Source organism: Acomys minous (genome assembly GCF_964271855.1).
Source record: "Acomys minous genome assembly, chromosome: 4".
NCBI classification, from domain to species: Eukaryota; Metazoa; Chordata; class Mammalia; order Rodentia; family Muridae; genus Acomys; species Acomys minous.
In genome coordinates, this window is record NC_140486.1 from 19,826,191 (window position 1) to 19,833,376 (window position 7,186).

A 7,186-nucleotide genomic window follows, 5' to 3' on the forward strand; every position below is an offset into this window, starting at 1 on the left:
GCCTTTCCGAACTACTGAGTTCAGGTCTCCAGCAACTTGCTGCCTTAGGCAGGAAGCCTTTAAGAGTCGTGTTTGCAGAGCCACCTAGTGGTCCATAAATAAATTGTTGCAAAAGACGACCCCAGCTCGGTGGCGCTTCAAACGTGACAAACCTTTCTTTCCCTCTAGGTGCACAGGGATGGATTTTTTCCAGCTAATGATTCTCTTTGTCTTTTCCCTCTCATCTCTTCCTCTAACTCACCGATTATTATTCTGCCCAGCTCAGTGATCTGTTCTTTAACTTTCTGCTACAAAGGCTCACCGGTGTGTCTTACACTTGTTCTTTGGAAAAACCAGAGCCAGGGAGCTTTGGTGAGACTTGGCCAGACACAGACACACACACACAGACACACACACACACACACACACACACACACACACACACACACACACACACACAATAGACAAAGGAGAGAGATGGAGAGAAACAGACAGACAGAGGGAGCAAGGATAGACGCAGAAGACGAAGGCTTTGTAGGGCGGGAGTCATCGTGTCACGAGGAGAGACACAATCTTTGTGAAGAGATTTCCAACAGGAGACCAATCCTCTGCACATGCAAAAGAAACTGCCTGTCAGAAACCCTCCTACAAGTGAAGTATTATCCATTGTGTCTCTGTCTTCAAGGTCAAAGAGGGAATCCGCAAAGATGCTGGCTTCACAAAAAAAGTGTTGAAAGTGGAGTTCACAAAAGCCAGTTGTCAGGCCCCGCAGGCATGGTGGTATTGATCTGTGAACACAATGTGCAGGTGCACATTGAACTGTTTTTCTTAATTTTTTTTTAAACAAAACTACAGCAAGTGACTGCTTTTATCTCCCTCTCACAAGGGGGGTGGGGGGTGGGGAGCGGGGGAGAGGGAGGGGGAGAGACAGAGAGCACCATCCTGAGGTTATATGGCAAACCCAGCTTTCCAACCCTGGGAAGCACCCATGGGACTTGAATGCTTGCAGGCCAGCTGAGGAGCCCCGCACTTTACCTGGCATCCTAAGGCCTCTGTAAAGAGCACTTCACGGCCACCAGGCATGGTTCCTTCAAGCTGCTGCTAGAGTTAAAGTTAGTATAACTTAAAACCAGGCATGGTGATACCTCCAGGACTCTTACGTACTCAGGATTGCTTTGGCTACCTATGGCCTCTGCACTTTCATGTGATTTTTTTTTTCTGTGACACATATGATTGGAAATTTGATGTGAATTGCAATGAACCCGTAGACTGATTTTGGTATGACAGCTATTTTCACAATATTCTGCTCCATGAGCGTACGACGTCCCTCTACATTATAGTGTCCTCAACTTCTCTCTTCAGGGTTTTAAATGTTTCACTGCATAGGTCTTCTACTTCCTTGCTTAGATATACTTTGGGGCTTTTTTTTAGTATGTTGCAAATGGGATTGTTTCCCAGGTTTCTGTATGGTATGTTTGTTACTGGCATACAGGAAAGCTGGCTTTGATAGGTTAATTTTGTACCCTGCCACTTGGCTGTGTTTTGTGTGTTTTGTTTTTCTGGATCCAGATTCTTTAGGGTCGCTTACATACAGAAGTGCACCATGTGCAGACAGGACGATCTGGCTTTTTCCTTTTTTGTCTATATCCCCCTTTACCTCATTTTCTTCTTGTTCTCACTGAGACCCCAAGCAATGGATGAAGTAAGGGTGGGGAAAAGTGATTATTCTTGTTCTTGGTTATAGTGGGGGTTCTTTGAGGTTCCCCCCATTGATATAATGCTCATTATATGTTTGTCATGTATAGCTTTTATTGTGCTGAGGTAGTTTCCTGGTACTTTGAGACATTTTACTACAAAGATGTTGATGTTTTCCAAAAGTATTTTTTTTGGGGGGGGGATATTTTTCTGCACCTATAACCAAGTAGTCTGTCTGTGAGTCCATTCATAAGTATATTATTAAACATTGATTTGCATACACTGAACCATCCTTGTACTAATAGGCATAAATGTTAAGTATTTACAGGGTAGTTTGATATTCTATCCATTTGATATTATATCCACAGTAGAATATTAATAGCAGGTCATAGTAGGGCTGATCATCTACTCAGCTATGCGGTCTTGGGCCTGATAACATTATTACCAAGCATGAGTTCTGTCTTGTGGAGTAGGCTTTATATTCAATCAGAAAGTGGTTGCTTACTCCCACAGTGCGCATGCCACTATTGTACCAATGGACACCTCTTGCCAAGCTGGCTGTTATCGTAGTTTGCAGGACTCTTAGTTGATTACTTTTCTCCACTAGGAGTGGTGCACAGCATCTGCTTACCTATGAAAGCTAGCCAATACAGATGAGGCTTCCAGGTGGATGCTGGCTTGATTTCTCCGTGTCCTATTACTTAAGCATGTGATGTATTCCATATGGTGGAAATGTGACGGTCTTGCCATCAAGTTCGACAGACAATTAAAACCATGGCAGTAGCTTTTAGAGTTTTATAGGCTCTGAGAGAGTTCACTGACCAACAATAAAAGATAGCACACACCTGGCCCTGGGCTTTTTGTGTGACAGCCTACAGCATACAGTGAAGCATTATTCCTGTATCTACAGTAACTCCATCTAAGTGTGTGTGTGTGTGTGTGTGTGTGTGTGTGTGTGTGTGTGTGTTTTAAGACATTTATAAAACAATCAGTTTCCACATGGCTTTTCCCTAAGGACTTTAGAGTTGATTACTTCTTGTTGTCCTTCCTCCTCGAACCTGCCCTTTCACCCTCTTACCCCACTTAACATTTCCCGCCTCGTTATTCCCCTTTTCTTCATGTCAACCTGTGTTCTACTATCTCTTTCCCTTGAGATCTCATGGCTTTCCAGCTTCCTGACTCCTATAGGTACCCTAATTTAAACACACATATCTAAAGAATGAAAGCTAGACCCACATATGAAAAAGAACGTGCAATATTTGTCTTTCTGGATCTGAATTACCTCTCTCAGAATGATTGTTTCCAGTTCCATCTATTTACCTGCAAATTTTATTATTTTTCATTAAAGCTGAATAAAATTCATATATATATATATATATATATATATATATATATATATATATATATCACATTTTCATTATCTATTCATTAGTTGATGAACAACTGAGCTGTATTCATTTCCTGCCTATTGTAACTAGAGCAGCATCAGTGGTAAGCGACCGCCTCTCTATAGAATGTAGTCATTTAGGTATATCACCAGGAGGAGTACAGTTAGGTCAGATACTCCAATTAGAACTATTGTTAGTGTTGGGGAGACAACCAGACTGATAGCCATAGTGGCTACACTCCCCACAGTGAATAAGTATTTCCCTTACCCCACCATCCTCGTGAGCACTTGGTGTAACTTGTGAATTTGTTCTGGTTTGTTTTAGTATTAGTCAACTTTGCCTTGGGTAAAATAAAATCTCAAGGTAGCCTTCACTTTCATTTTTCTGAAGGTTAAAAAATGTTAAAACATCTTAAGACTTTTATTAACCACTTTTATTTCTTCTGAGAACTTGTTTGTCTGTTGTCTGTTTTCTTAGTGTTTAGTTTTTGGAGTTCATTATTTTGACTCTGAGCAAAATGTACAGCTGGTGTTTTTTCCATTCTGTAGGCTGCCTCTTCACTCAGTTGAGTTTTTTTTTTTTTTTAACTATACAGAAGTCATTCAGCTTCATGAGATCTCACTTGTCAATTGCTGTCTTAATTCTGTGCTGCCAGAAAATCCTTAGGTGCACCCATACGTTGAAATGAATTCCCTACCTTCTCTAACAGAGTAAAGTCATCAAGTTTTACACTGAGATCTTTGGACCATTTGGAATTGAGGTCTGTGCAGGGTAAAAAGGTAACAGTCCAGTTTTATTCTTCTACATGTAGCTATCTAGTTTGTCGGCAACAACTGTTGAAGATGCAGCCTCTTTTTCCAATGTGTATTTTTGGTCTGTTAGGAAGAAAAAAAAGTCAGGTGTCTGCTGAAGGATGGGCTTCAATTCTATTCCATTATTGTGTTGTTCTGCCAGTGACAGTTTTTGCTACTATGTTGCTACCTCTAGCAATGTTGTATTGATTGCTTAGATGTCTTGGTTTCTGTATGTGTGTATGTCCACAAATGGAATTTATGATTGATTGTCTTTTCAACTGATTAATTGTATTGGAACTGTAGATTGCATTTGGAAGAACATTTCATAATACTAATCCCATAAATCCATGAATATTTGCAGTTTTCTCCATCTTTTGTTGCCAATCGTTTTCTTTGGCTTTATGTTTTCACTGTATAGTGGTCTTTCACTTCTGTGACTAGGTTTATCCCAAGACATGGAGATGTGGGTAGCTATTGTGAATAGAACTGCTTCCCCGGGTTCTTTCTTGGTGTCTGTTATGGATAGCTAGGAAGGCTAGCATGGGCTAATTTTGTATCCTCCCACTTGGCAGTCGTTTTCTGGTGGACTCTTGGGAGCTTATGTATAGAATCGTCTGCAAATAAGAATAATTTGACTTCTCCCTTCCCTGTTTGTATCTTTTATTACCTTCTCTTGGATTATTGTTCTAACTACAATTTCAGGCACTATATGGGACCGTAGTGAAGAGGATGAGCATCCTTTTCTTGCTCCTGATTTTAGACAGTTTTGAGTTTTTCCCTATTCAGCATGATGTTGCCTATGGGTGTGTTGTATATTGCCTTTATTAAGCTATATTCCTTGTATCCCTGGCTTTTCCAGGACTTTTATAAAGGAATGCTAGATTCTTTTCATGGTCTTTTCTGCATCTAGTGATGTGATCATGGGACTTCCATCTTTGAGTCTATTTATATAGTGGGCTGTATTTGTTGGCTTATATATACGTTGAGCCATCCATGGACTCTGGGACAAAGCTCATTAAAGTAGATTTTTTGATGTGTGCTTAAATTTGGCCCATGCACATTCTATTGATAATTTCTGCATCTGTGTTCACGGAGCGAGCCTGCCCTGTAATTTTCTTCTTCTGTATGCACTGACATTTAGTTTAGGTTATTAGTGTCATTCTGCCTTCATAAAAAGAATTTGGAGGTATAATTTCCTTATTTTATGGGTCAGTTTGAGGAACAGCTTTAGTTCTTTGAATTTCTGGTACAGTCCTATGGTAAATCAATCTGGGCTTGTTTGCTTGCATTTATTTTGGATGGGAAGTTTTTTTAAATGTTTCATTGTCATTTCTTGTGATGTATAATTCTTAAAAATCTCTTCTTGGTTTAACTTTGGTAGGCCATAAGCATTAAGAAATTCACCTATTTCTTTTAGCCTTTCAAATTAAGTAGAATGTGGGTTGTGATGTTTTATTGTTTTGTTTTACACTTGTCAGAAAGTGACTGACAGCAGTGGCTAAAATAGTCACGCAGCTAACTTATCTCCAAAAGTCTGTTAGTACATCAGAAATATTGTGTTCTTACAACCCCCTGGATTTCACTGCTGTCTCTTGCAGTATCTCATTTCCACCTCTAATTCCATTAATTTGGGGTCTTTTCCTTAGTGACGTAACTCCTCCAAGGCCACATCTCTAATCCTTCCCAAACAGCTCCACTAACTAGGGACTATGTATTCAAATGTATGTTTGAGCTCCATTCTCATTGAAACCATGGCTAGTGTTATCAAGAATGTAGGATAAATGAACTCTGGAAAGCTTCTGAGTAGCCGTCAACAAATATGAATTGGCGCATGTACTATGACCCTGCAATCTTATTCATTTATTAGGTAACTGTGGCAATAGTTTTCAAACTAGAAATGAACCAAACCACCACTGTATAATGTTTATTCACACACTGAAATACAATCATGAGAATGAACAACATACAACTACTGAGTCTGAACACTGCCAAGTGAAAGCCAAAGAACGTATTTCTAATTTCATTCATATAACATTCAAAGCCAGATCAAACAGTTTTTGCTTAGAACTGGATGGTGGTTGTAGATGAAACAGTAGTCAGTCAGAAGGGAACTTGCAGTTTCTAGCTTATGAATTCATGTATGTTCTGTCTGTGAGGAATCCCTGATTGCCTGTTCAGATACAACACTTTAACAGTTTAAACAAGCAAATCCACACAATTAGGTCTACCTACTTAACTACGCTAAAGCAGCATTTCTGTATCTTCTCTTAAGAGACTTTTGTACTGATACATCCACACAATAAGGTTGGGGGAACACCATCACCTGTAGTGTATAGATTGCACAAGTCTGGTTAGAGGACCAGGTCTCCACACCATAAAGAAAAATAGGCCATATGAAGAATAGTTTAGCTCTAATCCTGCCAGGGCACCTTATTTTACTGGAGCACCTGACTCAGGAATTAATATACCTAAGTTAAGGTGCCTCAATCACTAACACCCCAAGCTGCAGGGCCCACCTCTTACAGCCTTGGGAAGTATGTGAGTACAGGAGTGAGGGTCCACCAGAGTGGGACTGTTAATGTGGCTTTGGTCTTGAGAAAATGTGTACCCTCTCTCTGCCACTATCATCACACAGGTCCATTACTTGTTAAGTGACAAGTCTACTCAGCTGCAGCCTTCTCTTACTGACAAGAGTCAGTCTCTAAAGTGCTCAAGGGCACTGAGGTGGTGTGTGAGCTAGCTCCAACAGGCTTGAGGCTCTCTGTACGGGTCAGGCCACCAGAAGGACGCGGAGGGACTGACAACTCAGCTTCTCCCCATTAACATTGTAGACACTGGAATGTTCCCTGAGTAAATTCTAGGCCCAAGCAACTCCATGTCAGCATTCTAGGTCATTCTACAGTTGTAGCTTTGTCCCCAAGCCAACTACCGACAATTGAAGTTGTGTCATTTGCATAAACAGCCCGCAAGATCTTCATTTCAAAGGTTTAGTTTTGTGTGTATGTAGGTGTCTGCATGTATGTGCAGGTGCCAGCGAAGCCCAGAAGGGCGTGCTGAAACCCGATATGTGTGCTGGGAAGCAAGCCCAGTCCTCTGAAAGAGTTGCAAGCACTCTTAACCGTGGAGCCATGTCTCCAGCAGTCTTCCTTTTGAAACTCAATCTTTGAGAGTACACTGTGCGCAGGCATGGGAGTATCTGACCAGCATGTCTGAACCACCTTCATCACTAGCCCAAGTTACAGTGCTCTTCCTAGATCCTGCAATGAAAAGCCACACCTTTCTCATCAGGTACTACAAATCCTGACAAAATTAAACATTTAGGTTCCAAGA